The 16,345-nt window shown below is 41.2% G+C and overlaps 1 protein-coding gene across 2 annotated transcripts in view; it reads left to right on the top strand.

Moving 5' to 3' along the window:
* EZR (ezrin) overlaps positions 1–16,345 on the top strand; it is a 51,232-nt gene that overhangs the window by 2,494 nt on the left and 32,393 nt on the right. The gene's annotated exons all lie outside the window — the stretch shown is intronic.

Here is a 16,345-nt window from a genome sequence, read left to right as displayed (position 1 = left end):
ATTAAGATGATTGATTCGTGCTGCAGAAAATGTTTTTTCCTACGCAAAACTCTTCTTTTTGTTTCACACTTGGCACATGGCACCCAGGCTTTACAATGCCTGTGATGTAAAACTGATGTAAACTCAACCAGTTACTCAGGGCACAGCCCCATGCAGCCTTTTGCTGAGCAGCCGTCAAGACGTTACCGTAGGTATTGGTTTTCTTTATTTCACTGAAAACAGGCAGAGTTTAGCTTTTAAGATATCACTCTGAAAAAAGGCAGTAAACCAGTTTCCTGTCACTGCTTTTCTTTCTCATTTCTCAAAATGATCTGTGATTTCTTTTATTCTTTTTATTGCAGTAAATATACGTAAAAATACAATTTGTTATCTTAATCATTCTTTTTTTTATTTTATTTTATTTATTTATGATAGTCACAGAGAGAGAGAGAGAGGCAGAGACACAGGAAGAGGGAGAAGCAGGCTCCATGCACCAGGAGCCTGATGTGGGATTCGATCCCGGGTCTCCAGGATCGCGCCCTGGGCCAAAGGCAGGCGCCAAACCGCTGCGCCACCCAGGGATCCCCATCTTAATCATTCTTAAGTGTATAGTTCAGTGGCATAGGTATATTCACCACCACCATCCATCTCTACAATTTTTTATCTTTTGAAACTGAAACTCTAACCATTAAATACTAACTCCCCATCCTCTCCCCCAGCCCTTGGTACCCACCCTTATACTTCCTGTCTCTACCACTTTGACTACTCTTAAGGTCCTCATATAAGTGGAATCACACAATATGGTCCTTTTGAGACTGGCTCACATCACTAGTATACTGTCTTCAAGGTTCATCCATGTCGTAGCATGTGTTAGAATTTCCTCACTTTTTTAAGGCTCTTTTTTTTTTTTTTTTACTACTTACGGCAGGTATATTTTAATTGTATAAAGATAGATACATTTGAATGGTTGGGGTTTTGGGCTTCTACCTGAATCCTTGAATTCAGCAGGCACAGTAATTTTGATTGATATCTAAACTGTCAGTAGACAACTAAAACAGTGTGAATGAAATATTTATTTGCTGTTTTTTCTCAGTATTACTTCTCGAATCACCACTTGTTAGATTGGGTGTTCACTCATTTAGCAAGCATCTGTCCTGCAAGCTGTGTGCACAAGGCGTGGATAGGTGAGACCAAGCTTGTCTCCGGGGAGCTTATAGTCTAGGACCCAAGCCAGAACACGCACGAATGCTGAAGTAGAAGCTGGAATACTGAGTACCACCAAAGAGGGGGAGAGGCTTAGGTCAAGTGCAACACCGTTGGGAGGAAAACCATCCCATGGGGAAATGCGTAGACTTTATTGAAGTTATCCTTCAGCTGAGAAGTTACCCTTCAGCTAAGTCTTGCTCGAGGGCTGTGGGTAGGATTTGATCAGCGTGGGTACTCCACGGGAGGCACTATTATCTGGTTTTGCTTTTCCCACAACTGTTTTGGGGCTCTACTCATGTAGACTTCCAAGGAGGAGGGTTTGAGGTCCAGAAGACACCACACCCTCTGCTCAGCTGATTGTTTGACCTTGTGGGCCCCTCTCATCTGGGGAGAGGCGCGGGGGGTTTGTGTCCAAGGATCTGGCTCAGGAAGCAGGCCTTGTGCCAGTGGTTCAGCCAAGGGTGACCTGGGGTCCTCCTTCCTCTTTACTTCTTAACTACCACACTTGCTTTCTTCATTGTGATAGGAAGGAGGCATAGGGCGGTAGAAAGGAAAACCACAGCAGTCAAGTTTAGGAATGATGCAAGCCAAGCTCTCTTAAATCTTTTCTGAGCTTAAGGGGTACTGGCAGATGCTGTAACTTCATTTCTAAAGTTTTGATGTGAAAGTTTTTAATATAAAAGATTTTTCCTTTCCGTAGGAAAACTGAAAGCATGTTCAAAATTCCACCCTGTGCCAAAATGTTAAGATAATTTCTGAGATTACTTTGCCTCTCTGGGAATATATAGCCTTTTCCACTAAATTTTTTTTCTGTACCCACTGTGGAATAAGTCCTTGTTTCTTAGCTTCATGTTGCAGGTTCCTGGTCTATAAAATGGGGCTGCTGGCAGTACCTAATTCATAATGGTACATGAGACAATTAATGTCCATTAAATATTTTAACAGACAGGATTTACTGAATCTACTGGTTCATTTTCCAGCAACCCCCCCCCCCCCGCCCCAATCAATTGAGGAGGACACATGGGATGTGTTTTCTGTGTATCCCTCCTTCACCGCGGGCAGATGGTGAATTAGATAGCTAAGATTTTCCCATGTGGTGAGAAGTGCTGGCTAGGATTAGTCATTTATCATCACACTGTTTGTAAGGCACAGTGAGTCTATTTGTACATTCATCCATTAGTTCAGCAGGCATTTATGCATTATTCTGCTAGAAGTTGAGGCTACCAAGATGAGCAGACACAGAAATATTCCCTGGCGTCGTGGATTTACAGTCTGGTGATTGGAACAGACAGTAATCCTAGAATAACTTGAGTGCATATAATGGCGTTTCTGTGGTGGTTATTGGCAGAAGTGTTAGGGAAGACAGGAAGGCACCCCAGGAGGTGATGACTGTTCAAGCAATGTGAGGAATGGAGGGGTCTTTACTAGGTGAAGGAGGGAAGCCAGAGCAAAACAGCTAGAGGGAACAACTTGTACAAAGGTCCTGTGGTGGGAGGGGAGTAGGATGAGTTCAGGGTTCTAGATGAGAATGTGTATGGCTAGAGAGGAATATCAGGCCAGCTGTGCAGAGCCTAGCAGGCCATAAGAGGGCATTTTCAGGACTTAATTCAGGGGGAAACACTGAAGGGTTTTGATTGGAAGGAATTTGGCTTTTGAAAGGTCATTTCAGCTGCACTAAGAGAATCAGTAGGAGGGAGGAGGTGAAGGTGCAAGGGTAGACTCTTGGAATAGCGTGGACCATGGGAGTGTGATGCAAATGGAGAGAAGTGGATGTGTTTGGGAGCTCTTTGATAGGACTTGGTGGGTAAATTGGGTGCAGAGGGCAGAGTGTAGCTGACTTCTGGAGTCTGGCTTGCATAACTGGTTGGATGGTAGTGCCATTCACCGAGATAAGGAACCTGGAAGAAGACCAGGTGTGGAAGGGAGGGTTGAGAGTTTGGTTTGTACTTGCTGACAAATTTGTGACTGTGATCAATGAAAGGAGTCCTTGCCTTCTTCCATGTTTATAATTGCAACCTCCTAAAATACATACAAATGTCAGTATTTTTCTTAAACTACAGTGTTTTAAATTCACATAGACTAAAAGTAATCCAGCTTCATCACACGTGTATACTGCACACACATAAAGTTAAAAGTTAGGTTTTCATGCTTTATTCTCAAACTTTGGCATATGTAATTCTCTGGACACCTGAAGATTCCCGGGTCCCTCACAGTACTACTGAATCCCCATCTTTAGGGCCAGGTGCTTTCAGTAAGCTCTCCCCAGATGGATCTGATGGACTTTGGGAACTGCTGATTTCATAAGGAAAAGGTAGTTTATATATTCATTCCCTCGGAATCTCTGCGATGCAGGGAGGCCCTCTTGATGGGTGGGGTTGATGCCGATGGTTGTGTGTGAGCAGAGACCAGAACCCATGGTATGTTTAGGGGGACAGCAAAACCCAGTGTGATTCCAAAGCATCCATTCAGGCAAATGTTCATGCAGGCTTGGGAGTGGATATTGAGTCGCCTTCTTGAAGTTAGTTGCAACTTAAATGCCATGGGTGCCATCACTGGTATTTGGAATGTGGCTGGGGTGGGGATGAAGAAGATAACTGGATGGATCTCAAACTCCAGAAAGACAGGAGCTAAGATGTCTAATTGGATCTCTCTGATTCAAACTTATCTCTGCAGGAGTCCAGTTGCAGAGCTTAATTTGGCAGTGACCAGTGGGCTCTCTCAAATTTTGGTTTTCTTGTTTTTAAAGGGGAAATAGAGGCAGCCATTGTTCATTAAATAGCAGGGAAGAGAGATCCCATTCCTCATTCCTCTTTTTCTCTTCTGGTCTTCCACACTGGCTTCTCTGGTTAGTCACTGTCCTAAGTAGTAATGTGATTTCTAACGAAAACTTTAATCAGTTTATGAATACTTACAGTTTGGGAAAGGAAAACAATATTGCTATTCTTACTGAATTATGATTACTCTATTTTACTTAAACTTCTGGGCTTCTTTGACATTTTGAAGATTCTTAGGCTGATTCAGTATATGCCTGCTTCACCTCTGATCTGAAGCAATAAAATTCACAGCCTGCTTTTAAAATCGGTGAATGCATTTTGAGTTATTCCTAATATTTTATTTCATTTCAGTGGTAGCTACACTTAGGGGAATCCCCAGTTACTCCAGTTGGTTTTGTTTTGTTTTGCTTTGCTTTTTTTGTTGTTGTGTTTTAAGTAGGCTCCATGCCCAGGGTGGAGCCCAACCTGGGACTCTGTCTCACGACCCTAAGATCACAACTTGAGCCAAAACTAAGAGCCAGCCAGGCACCCCAGCTCCAATTAGTTTTTAAGTTAAGCACTAAATGTATGGTTGCCACTACTAATTAGAGAATATTTACTGAAGAGACTAAAAGATTGCATTATTTTCCTTCTAAGAGTCTTACCATTCATGTCTGTGGCATAAAGAATGAAGATCTTATTGTAGACTTCAGTAGTTTATTTAGTAATCTCTACATCTGATGAGGGGCTCAAACTGAGGACCCTGAGATCAGGAGTCATGTACTCTTCAACTAAGCCAGCCAGGCACTCCTAGTTGTTTTGTTCTCTTTTAGAAAAGAAATGATGCTATAATATGACTTAGAGACTTTTTTTTTTTTTTAAGATTTTTATTTATTTATTAGAGACGACAACAGAGAGAGGCAGAGGGAGAAGCAGGCCCCATGCAGGGAGCCTGACGAGGGTGATCCTAAGCCACCGGTGTGTCCGACTTAGAAACTTTTGGCTAAAAATGCTTAGCCCCCGTGGCCCAGCAGCCCCCATGGCCCAGCAGTTTAGCGCCACCTTCAGCCGGGGGTGTGATCCTGGAGACCCGGGATCGGGTCCCACGTTGGGCTCCCTGCATGGAGCCTGCTTCTCCCTCTGCGTGTGTCTCTGTCTCTTTCTCTGTCTTTCATAAATAAATAAAATCTTTTTTTAAAAAAGCTTAATATATAGTTAATGAACATAATTTTTCCAAATAAAAATGCAAAGCCATATAAAGAATAGTTTCATAATTTAGTATTTAACCTGTACTTTGGCAAGCTATCTAGCTTCTAGGAACCTCCATTTTGTCATCTGTAAAATGGGAGTAACATTTTTATTTATTTTTTTATTTTTTTATTTTTTTGGGAGTAACATTTTTAAATGAAAAGAATTCTACATAAAATATACAAAGCTCGTGTCTATGAAATCCAAATAATATGTCTCCAGATGCCATCTGCTCTGTGTATGTCTTGTGTACGTTTTTTTCTGAAAACGTCACAAATTTTTTAATGGAAGGCATAGCCAAAACTAAGGGTTTTAGTTTCCTAGTTGCTATTAGCCAGGTAAAGTTTGTCAGTAGGCCTTTCTAAGAAAAACAGCAATGTGAAATGTATGGGTTATTTAGTGAAAGGGAACACTCTTACCTCTCTTTCTCATCCTCTATGTCTTCTAGTTGTCAGAATTCCCTGGGAGGTCATATGGGCTCCTTCCTTATTCATTGAAGTCCTGTTTTATGCCATTACATCCTAGGTGTTCGTATAAAATTAAGGTAGATTGTTACCATTAAGGGATTTTTAGTCTAATAGGGGAGTCAGATATGTAAGCAAAGAATTAAAATGCAGTATAATAAGTATGATAATGGAGCTACATAGGGAAGAAGATGAAGTGTGCCTTGGAGAGCTAGGGAAAGCTTCCCAGCCAGTGAGATGCTTAGGTGGGTGTTGAGGGGTGCATAGGAGCTCACCAGTGCATCAGAGCAGAAGGGCATTTAAGGCAGCAACAGTCAGTGGTGGTTCTATCTTGTGTTGTGAGTCACAGTCCATTCTCTAGGCTCTTCTTTCTCTCTCTCTCTCTCTCTTTTTTTTTTTTTTTTAAGATTTCATTTATTCATGAATGACACAGAGAGGAGAGGCAGAGAAAGACGCAGGCTCCCTGCAGGGAACCCAGTGTGGGACTCAATCCCAGGACCCTGGGATCACAACCAGAGCCAAAGGCAGACATTCAACCACTGAGCCACCCAGGCTTCCCTCTAGGCTCTTCTTAATACCTATAGATAAATGGTAATACTGGTTCAAAGAACATGGAAGACTGCATTAATTATATTTTTAATGTGTAATATATTTGATAAAATCAAACCTTAAAAGCAAAATGACCTTGACCCAACTTTTATTGGATCGTGGGGATCAATTGGACGTGAGGATCAAACTGTAATAGCAAGTATAGCAGATTATGCTTACCTTTTTGTTAACTTTAAAGATACTTTCCACATCCTATTTTTTTCTATATTTGCCTGAAAGTCAGTTCCTATGTCAAAAAATTGTAATCAGATATTATCATAAATAATTGTTTTTACTTTAGGATAGTATAGGTCAAGACTAAATATGACTGTGACTGGTTTTTATAGGGGCCACACACTAGGAACGGTTTTCACATTTTAAAAAAATATTTATTTATTCATGAGAGGCACACAGAGAGAGAGAGGCTGAGACACAGGTAGAGGGAGAAGCAGGCTCCATGCAGGGAGCCTGATGTGGGACTGGATCCCGGATTCCGGGATCACGACCTGAGCTGAAGGCAGACGCCCAACCACTGAGCCACCCAGGGATCCCGTGGTTTTTACACTTTTATTTATTTATTTATTTTAATTTTTATTTATTTATGATAGAGAGAGAGAGGCAGAGACACAGGCAGAGGGAGAAGCAGGCTCCATGCACCGGGAGCCCGACGTGGGATTCGATCCCGGGTCTCCAGGATCGCGCCCTGGGCCAAAGGCAGGCGCTAAACCGCTGTGCCACCCAGGGATCCCGTGGTTTTTACACTTTTAAAGAGTTGTTTAGAACAAAAGTACAGTAACATGTGACAGACACTGCAATGGCCCCCCAAAGCCTAAAATACTTATCTGGCCCTTCACAGAAAAATTTGGTAACCTCTGCTTTAGGATAAAAATAATTACTTAAATATATTCTTGTATATATTTTATGACAAAGCTAATAATATTTCCAAGCAGATCGACACCAGCTGTTCCAATTTTTAAAAATTTCTAATCAAAGAGCAAATAATCTGTTAGCCAATATTAGGTGCATCACAGGCTGTGAGCCTGGCAGGTATTGAGAAGGCTGCTGTCACCTAGGAGCAGGCACGGGTGGTGTTGAGGGAATATTTTAAACAAGGCTGGTGCTCCAGCAGATCTTTGTTGTATAGACAAAGTGGTAGTATCTTGTGTCACACTGGCTAAGCCGTTGTATGATGACAGACTTCTGGCGGACAGCAAAAGGAAGCAATTTGTATCTGATATCTGAGTTGAAAGGAGAAGATTATATAAATGAGTTGTTTTTTTAATTACTGACAATTTGAAATTAACTTTTGACGCACTATAGTCTATGTATGAATTTCTGACTGTACATAGTTTTATAATTCATTCGTTAGCTCTATCTAAAATAGAACCCCTTTCAACTGTCCACCCTTTAGTAAGTTTTATTTTACTTACTAGAACTTAGTTCTATCTATAACAGTGTTAGATACTTGGGTTTGGTTTTGTTGGGTGTGTGTGTTTGTGTGGGTTGTTTATGTTTTGTTTTTTGTGATTTTCTTTGCTGGCCACAAAGCAAGATGCAAAGTGGTTAAAAAAGAAAACCATCATTACCGGCTTCAGGAACAAACTTTGAGTTCTTGCTTTATTGGCCTTATTAAATTATTGCTTATTGGTATGTAAACATGCCTGCCTCTTAGAAGCTATTCTGGGTGAGCTTCTCATGTCCCTGTGCCCGTCCCCCTTACCTGTGAAACACTGTCCAGGGGATCTAGCACAGAGGTTATGCTGAGGCCAGGCAGGACATCCCGGCACTGGAAGCTCCTGGCCCTGTGCCTAGTGCCGAGGACAGTATATGGAGAGGAACTCAACTTGTCACTACTAAATTCTTATCTGATTAAAAACTTTGTATTTCATGATGGGGATTCTTTTTTCTCACGTAGCCTGGTATTGCAATAGAATTTACCTTGCATTTTTGTCCCTTTACTCCCTCAATGAGCATCAGCCCCATCCCTAATGTTCACTTGTTCATTAACAATTAGAGTACCTGCTGTGTGCCAGGTTCTTAGTTCCCGGAGGTACACTTGTTGAAAAAAAGGGGGAAACCCCTGCTTCCAAATCCTTAACATAAAGTCAGGGAGTGATAGCAACACTGTTGTTGGTTTTTTTCATCCAGGCTTTGCCAAAAGGTAGAGAGGTTTTTAATTCTCACTCTTTGTTGAGTGAAGAGTTAAAACCACTGGACAGACTGACCTTGTGACTGGACAGAGTGTGGTTTACTTTTGTCTGTTTGTTGTTGTTTGGTAAATCACTCATGCACTGGACAGTGAGCCAGGATACTTCTCTAAGAACTTGTTTTCAAGTAGGTTTGATGATAAGCATGTCATCCTTTGTCATACCCACATAGATTCTGTCATCATTTCTCAGATAGAGATTCAAGGAAATTAATTTTTTGAATGATATTATGGGTCTTGGATCATTACTGCATGTATAGATTTCATGAAAAATACTTCTTAGAAGGAGATCCAGCCATGTTTATTATGTTTTTAAAGAGAAAATTGAACCACAAACCACTGGGTAAAAACTTAGAACGTAAATATTATATTGGAACCACCTCTTATTTATGAAAGGCATCATGTATAATAGTAAAGTATTCTTGTTGAGGTGTCTCATTGTCTTGGTTAAATAATTATGGATATTGCTTCTTGTTGTTCAAGTATCTGCTTACATAATACATTGCTATTTGGGTGAGACTTTTAAGTGGGACTTAGATGGGGAGATAGGGTGGGGAAAACTTGATGTTTGTTAAGAAACTGGCCAAACAGGGCAGTTTGGAAATACAGTGTGATGACAAGGCTGCAGAGGGCATAAGACAATTTGAACAATTCAACTGTAAAAATATATTTTTTTAAAGATTTTATTTATTCATGAGAGGCAGAGACATAGGCAGAGGGAGAAGCAGGCTCCTTGAAGGGGGCCCGATGTGGGATTGGGTCCCCAGAACCAAAGGCAGACGCTCAACCACTGGAGCCACCCAGGTGTTCCTAAAAAGATTTTTTGAGACAATGGGGGATAATTAAATATTGATTGATTTTTAAATATTAAAATGATAGAAGTACGGTGAGTGTGTAACTTACGTACTCAGTTCTTTAGGGCTATGTATTGAAGTTTTTGCAATTGAAATGGTCCTGTGGCAGCCTAAAATAAGCCAGCAAAAATTATTTTAAACTGGTGGGAAGAATTGATGAATCAAGAATGTTAGGAAGTTAATGGTGTCCAGCTGCGTGAAAGTACGTGAAGAGGGGATGGTGTCCATTCTCTCTACTTTTGTGAATGTTCCAAATTTTACAAAGTAAAGTTTGTTTTATAAAGGCACATTATAGGGGTGAAAAGATGTCACTTTTCCAAAAGGACAAACGTTTGAGTGTGGTGGGAGGGCAAGTGGGAAGGGACATCTCTGCTTTGGGATCTGGAGTCCCCTGGAGGGAGCCTGAGAACCCTTCGAGCTCCTGCTGAGCTGCTCTAGGAGGATCCTAGAGTAGACTCCCCCCTTTTTTTTTCTTGACGCCCCTTTTCTTGGGAGAGCTTTGGTGTTCTGATTAGATGAGTGCCTGATTTTACCCCATCTGGACTGTCTCACCTCCCACATACATATTTTACTCGAGGGAACCTCCAGTCACAATTGCAGTTCATTTGAAAACACAGAGCTGTTTATTCCTAGCTAGTTCCACTGTTTCCCACGATCTTGGCGGGAGGAGGTTGTGCAGTGCCCTTCGTGCCCCGACTGGAAATAGGTCATCGCCTCAATGGCAGCTTTTGCAGAGATGAAAATTGGAAGTGAGCATAGCAAAGTTTGGGGCATTCTGGAACAGGGTTTTGTGCAGCCAATTTGAAGGCTGGCTTTAGAGGCTGGCTTGCCATCCCCACGGGGCCTCAGGCAGGTGGGAGGGATATGGCCACAAGCACAGCAGACCTGAGCTTTTGTGTGTGTGTGGGGGGGAGCTCTTGAGTGGGCCTCTGGCCCTTACTCCCATTAATTAATTGTGTGTAGTTGTGATCTGTCTTGGACCTGACGTACTGGATTTCAACCAAGTATAAACTGAGAATTTTGTTTTTGTTTTTGTTTTAGTATAATTTCAGCAACACTGGGCGGTTTAAATAAGTTTTGTTGAAATTTGTTTCTGTGTGAATTTTGTAAACTTACTGATTTAGTAGGATTTTTTTAAAAAAGCTATTGGAGTCTTGCTCTGTATTTTCAAAGATGGCCAAAGTAAAGCCTTCTTGGTCAGGTTTAAATATATTTTGCCTAAGCTTCTTACAGGACAAATGTTCTGTAACAAAATATTACTGCACATGGGATTTTTTTAAAAAGATTTTGTATTTTAAAATAATCTCTATACCCAGCATGGGCTTGAACTCACAACCCCGAGATTGAGTTGCATGCTTTACAGACTGAGCCAGTCAGGTGCTCCTATTGCATATGTAATCTTAACCAGGGGCAAAGATTTATAAAGGAAATGGCACAAGATTTAAGTATGATTTAGCTTACGTGTCCTTCACTAAAACAACAGGTTAGTGAAGGAATTCCACTGCTCGGACATTACCATTTTTTGATAGTTACTCCCATCCAGGTTAGAAAGGTAAAACCCTTGAGAGACTTCTAACTTTACAAAGAAAACAGTACATTCCAAGTGGGTAGTGAAGTCTAATCTATAGGCCTTTAATTTCCTGTATTTTATGAGCCTAGAATGAAACATCATTGCAGTAGGTGATAGCCATGTTGGTCCTGTCCCTTTTGTCTTTTATGGGATCCTAAATTGGTGGATATAATTAACCTCCGTTTTCAGTGAACTAAACTGGTGAAGTATGTATGACACATCAGGCAAAACTGAAATCACATGTTACAGAATCAAGACTTCACACGCCTATTAGCTCAAGAGAAAGTGACCTTGGAGTAGGGAGAAAAGAAGGATGTAATCTGTGTCTTGGAAAGAAATTGTTTCTTCCCCTTTCCTAGGCTAGGTGTCGAAGCCTGACGGCCAGTCCAGTGCCCATATTGAATCTGCACAGAGAGTGCATGTCTTTCCTGGTGTCAGGGTGGTTCCTGCTTTTAGACTCTCACTAGAGAGCTAGTAGTTTCGAGGAATAGGATTTAAAAGCCCTTAGCCCATAGGAGGAAGCCCCAGTAGTCATCTGCACCACAGGTGAGTGGAGCTTGGGTGATAGTGAGGACCCTTCAACTTGTCAAAGCCTGAGTCCACGGACGGTGGCGAGGACTCAGCACGAAATGTTCCCAGCCCAGTTTTCAAGTTAGAGGGAACTGACCTTTTTAATGGGGCTGCTCAGAGAGTTCCTTTCTAACTGAGGTTGTGATTTTTCTCTAGTTATAATGAGTACAAACAGGACTGGTTTGTCTGCTTTTTGTCTGCTGCACTGTGAGACAGGAAGTGGGTCTGGGGGCAGGAAGTGGCTCACTTTCCAAGGCAGAAGGAGCCATTTAGAAAGACCTGGGGTTTCATTACCTGCTCCTAAAATTATGTGATATCAGTTGATCTGGGCTCTTCCCTGTGTATCTATACTTTTATATAATTTTCATCCTGGAATTTGGAACAAACTTTTCAGAATTAAAAACCATTGACTTGTATTGAAAGACGCAACGTTTCAGGGATAACATTTAAGAGCCATATACAGGGATCCCTGGGTGGCGCAGCGGTTTGGCGCCTGCCTTTGGCCCAGGGCGCGATCCTGGATACCCGGGATCGAATCCCACGTCCGGCTCCCGGTGCATGGAGCCTGCTTCTCCCTCTGCCTGTGTCTCTGCCTCTCTCTCTCTCTCTGTATGACTATCATAAATAAATTAAAAAAAAAAAAAAGAGCCATATACATATAAACAAATGTTTTTAGTAGCTGATTATCAGAAGTTGAGGCAGTTGCATACACCTTTCTGGGCCTGTTTCCTCAGCCTTTAAAAGAAAGTGATGTGATGAGCACTGGGTTTTATATGCAACTGATAAATCATTGCACGCTACATCAGAAACCATGTACTTTATGTTGGCCAATTGAATTTAAATTTTTAAAAGAGGGGAGAAAAGAGGTTGGACGAGGATAATTTTTCCCCTCACCAAGTAGCCACTTAGAATCAGCCCACAAAATAGTTGGACCTTGTCACTAGTTTAGTTGTCCTTAACAACATGTACGTTTATAAAACAAAAATATATCAAATATAACATGTAGATGAATGTAACTTTTAGGAAAGTTAAGAAAGGAGGTGAGGGATAGATATGTGGCACTTTTATGATTAAGTTACCCTCAAAATTCCTTAAAGTGGTACTGAGTTCTTTGTTAAAATGAGGTAGGTGCCCACCTCATGGTGTTACGACGCTCTTGGGGTGGGAGACAGGGGCCTCCCCCATATTTTCATGTTAAAATTTAAGCTTAAATTTCCTAAAACTAAGGACTGGTTAACTGAACTGAGAAAGTCGACTTACAGCCACTTGGTTTGTAATGGAGTTGAGCTTACTCTTTTGTCATTTAACTCTGTGATTATGACCATACTTTTCATTAGTAATTAGCACCCAGGCAAATGCTGACCAGTTACTGCTTTTTTACACCCTATCTAGAAGGAATAGGAGAGGAGGGCAGTGGTTTGCTTTAATCCAGAGTGTAATGACCCAGCCTGAGGCACTAGATTGTGGCAGTTAATTTGGTTTCTTGATAGATTCCCTCACTCTCCACCCCCCACCCCACCCCCACCCCACCCCCATTTCTCAGTCTTCCATTAACTGTTAGCATCAGCCAATTTTGAATTGTCCTGCTGGGGAGGTGACCACCATCAGCAGGATAGAGTATCTGGAGTCCTGTGCTGGGCACCAGCCATGTCACCCAGTCTTTCTCTGTGACTTAGTGGTTCATATTTCCAGGAATAGTGGGACCACCCATCCGTGATTCCTAGGAAGGTTATAGGAATTACTGTGAACTGTGGGCCAGCACTTTGACCTCTGTGGAAGTACTAGATAGTGGTTATTAGAGTTGTCACAAGTGTACTCTTGTCAGCCCTAACATTTGATGATTTTATTATTACTAGGCAATAAAAGGCTAGTATATTGTCCTAGTTTTGTATAACTATTTGAAAACTTTTATCGAAAGGTGAGCTTTAAAAAAAAAAAAGGTGAGCTTTAGATCTGTTCTACCCATCTGTCTTCAATGGTTGCTGTGCTACAGATAAAACTACGACGCATAGAATTTTTACTGAACTGCCTGACCATTTTTGTTCTCATTAGTTCCAGACTTTTTGCATTTGCAAAGCTAGGTGACCAGTTTTCTTTGGCATCTGAAAATTTTCCAACGCCTAACAATCAAGCCAGTTTGTTCACTGCTACTCTGTCTCTTTCATCTTGAAAGAGATTATAAAATGATGCAGTTTGGTACAGTTTAGGTGTAAGAAACAGAGGCGCTTGAAAGAAAACAGCAATATTGTAAGTTATTATCCATTGATTTACAGATTTGCCATTAGCAGTATTTATTAGTGAGGTGTATTTTTACTGTTATTTTCACATTATCTAAAGGTCAGTAAACCTCAAGAAGTCTGGTATTAGGAGCTAGCACTTAAACATCTATCTCTGGAATTTTAAACTTTGAGTCCAGCCTGCTCTGGGCATGTGGTGACCTGTGGCTCCCTCTGGTAGTGGGAATGTTGAAGGAGAGGAGGGAACCCAGGATGATGGTGGTGGTGCTTTTGCCAATGCAGTGTCAGGTCACTATGGCCTTTACTTCATTTAATGCAAAATCATATTTTAAAGACCTCACTTCTATTTTACTTGTCCTCTCTCTGTACTGCAGTGTTTTGCTATTTTGGTAAATACCTCCCCATAGCAACCTGTTGGTTTTCCTTTGGCCTCTCTATTCTTAAAGGAATGGTGTACAAAAAAAAAAAAAAAAAGAATGGTGTACAACAGGGTTGTTTCTGGACTGCCTTTCTTGAATAAAAGTTGGGGTCTAATTATGCTTATTAGAAACTATAACAATGTAAAATATGGTCAATGAATTTTCAGGGGCAGCTAGTTCTGTATAGTTTTGTTGTTCATATAAACATTGTTACTGGGAGCAGCAATGCCCATTTTAACTAAGAGAAACATTTTACATCATAGGAGGAAACAAAGTTACCTTTTCAAATAGTAGCCTTTACTTTGACCTCCTAAAAAGGGCTGGTGATATGGAGAGAGAAAAACTAAAAAATAAAATCCACTTGCCCTAATGGCTTTCCGACTTTGCTTTCTTTGGCTGAATTCATGTGTCTGCATTTCTGCACTAAGCTGATGCAGGTTTGCTAAGCTTAATGGTAATGTTTTACAGAAGCTCTCTATTTGTTAGCCAGCAAATGTGAGAGAGAACCGCCGCGTGTCATAGCTGATATTAGGATTTATTGAGTTGGAGTATTGTTCATAATGACCTGATTTTTATCTTAAAGATAAGATTAAGATCCAGAGAGACCACCAAATAGGGTACTTCTGGGATATGGAGTCTGTGGGATATGCAGGCACAGGTCTGTAACTGTACTCCAGTTTTAGTGAATGAAAATTTAACAGATTTTCATATGATTATATATAAATAGTAACCGTAAATGCATTAATTTTGCCAAAAGGTGCTGTGGCTTTTTGTATGTTTGGGATAGTAATCTCTTTCCCTGATGAGAGCAGTGGCTCTCCCGGGGTGGCCTCACCTGTGAGCTTGGTAGAGCTGTAGACTTACGGGCTCCATCCCAACTTACTGAGTCAGAGACTCTCTGGGCCTGGGGCCCAGAAAACCTGAGTCAACAAGCTCTTCAGGTGATTCTTCTGCATGTTCAGGTTTGAGAACCACTGCCTCCAAGGAGCACTGAGGGCCCAGGGAATAGTTTATAAGGGGCAGCTGGCTGTATTTCCCCAAACCATTACTAAGAGACACAAGACTTTGTAAAACATGTCTGCTATTGCCACGTCTCTCGGTGTAGCAATGGACAGGGCTCTGGAGGCATTTGTTAATCCAGGAAAGTCTAAAATATAAAAGTAATGTTCATTTAAAGTCATAAAATCATTTAATATCATATATATTGGTACCTAAATTGAGTAGCTACCTGTAGCATGCTTGGCACCATTGAAGTTCAGTGTGGAACGGAAGACTCAGCCCCTGCTTAAAATTAGGAAAAGAACATGATTTACTTGGGAGAACCCTGAGCAAGAGCCTGGGTTCTTACCTCTGCTCCTCGGTGGGACAGCTCTCAGTGCCCTTTCCTCATTTGTGGGGTGAAGTAATCACCTAGAATTCGTGATGGCTAGAAAGACTGCTGGCTTCAGGAAAATAAGCCTGGGAAAGGATTCAGAGTGTTTTCTACTGTGTTCACATTAGTTTGTTTGGCAACTGGGATCTTCTTCCTGAAGACAGTAGTTTCATTTACAACTAAAAACAGTAAATTTAAATTTAAATATTTTTTAAAATTAGTTTTCCTGAGTTGCCTGACTCAGTCACTGGAGCATGGGACTCTTGATCTTGGTTGTGGGTTCAAGCCTCACATTGGGTCTGTGGAAATTACTTAAAAATAAAACCTTTTAGGGCAGCCCAGGTGGCTCAGCAGTTCAGTGCTGCCTTCAGCCCAGGGCCTGATGATCCTGGTGACCTGGGATCGAGTCCCACATCAGGCTACCTGCATGGAGCCTGCTTCTTCCTCTGCCTGTGTCTCTGTCTCTCTCTCAGTGTGGGTCTCTCATGAATAAATAAAATCTTTACCAAAAAATAAAAATAAAACTTTTTAAATAAATTCATTTTCTTTTATCTTTGTTTCCCACCAAAGAATTTTTATTCATATCAATTTGAATACCACATTATGTCAAACACCTTGTTTTCCAGCTGTTTCATATTTTACATCACTGAAGCAACATGAGCTAGTTACTAAGCTACTCAACCTGAATGTCCATCAGCTGATGAATGGATAAATAAAAGTGATGTATCTGTGCAGTGGAATATTATTTGGCAATAAAAAAGGAATGGAGCACTAGTACAGCCTAAATAGTATGAATGAATCTGGAAAACAGGATAAGTGATGGAAGGCAGTGGCAAAAGGCCACATGTTTATGAGTAGTGTCAAGAACAGGGTAATCCA

The sequence above is a fragment of the Canis lupus genome, chromosome 1 (assembly GCF_048164855.1).
Source record: "Canis lupus baileyi chromosome 1, mCanLup2.hap1, whole genome shotgun sequence".
Classification (NCBI taxonomy): Eukaryota; Metazoa; Chordata; class Mammalia; order Carnivora; family Canidae; genus Canis; species Canis lupus.
This window is presented reverse-complemented; position numbering and strand designations above follow the sequence as displayed.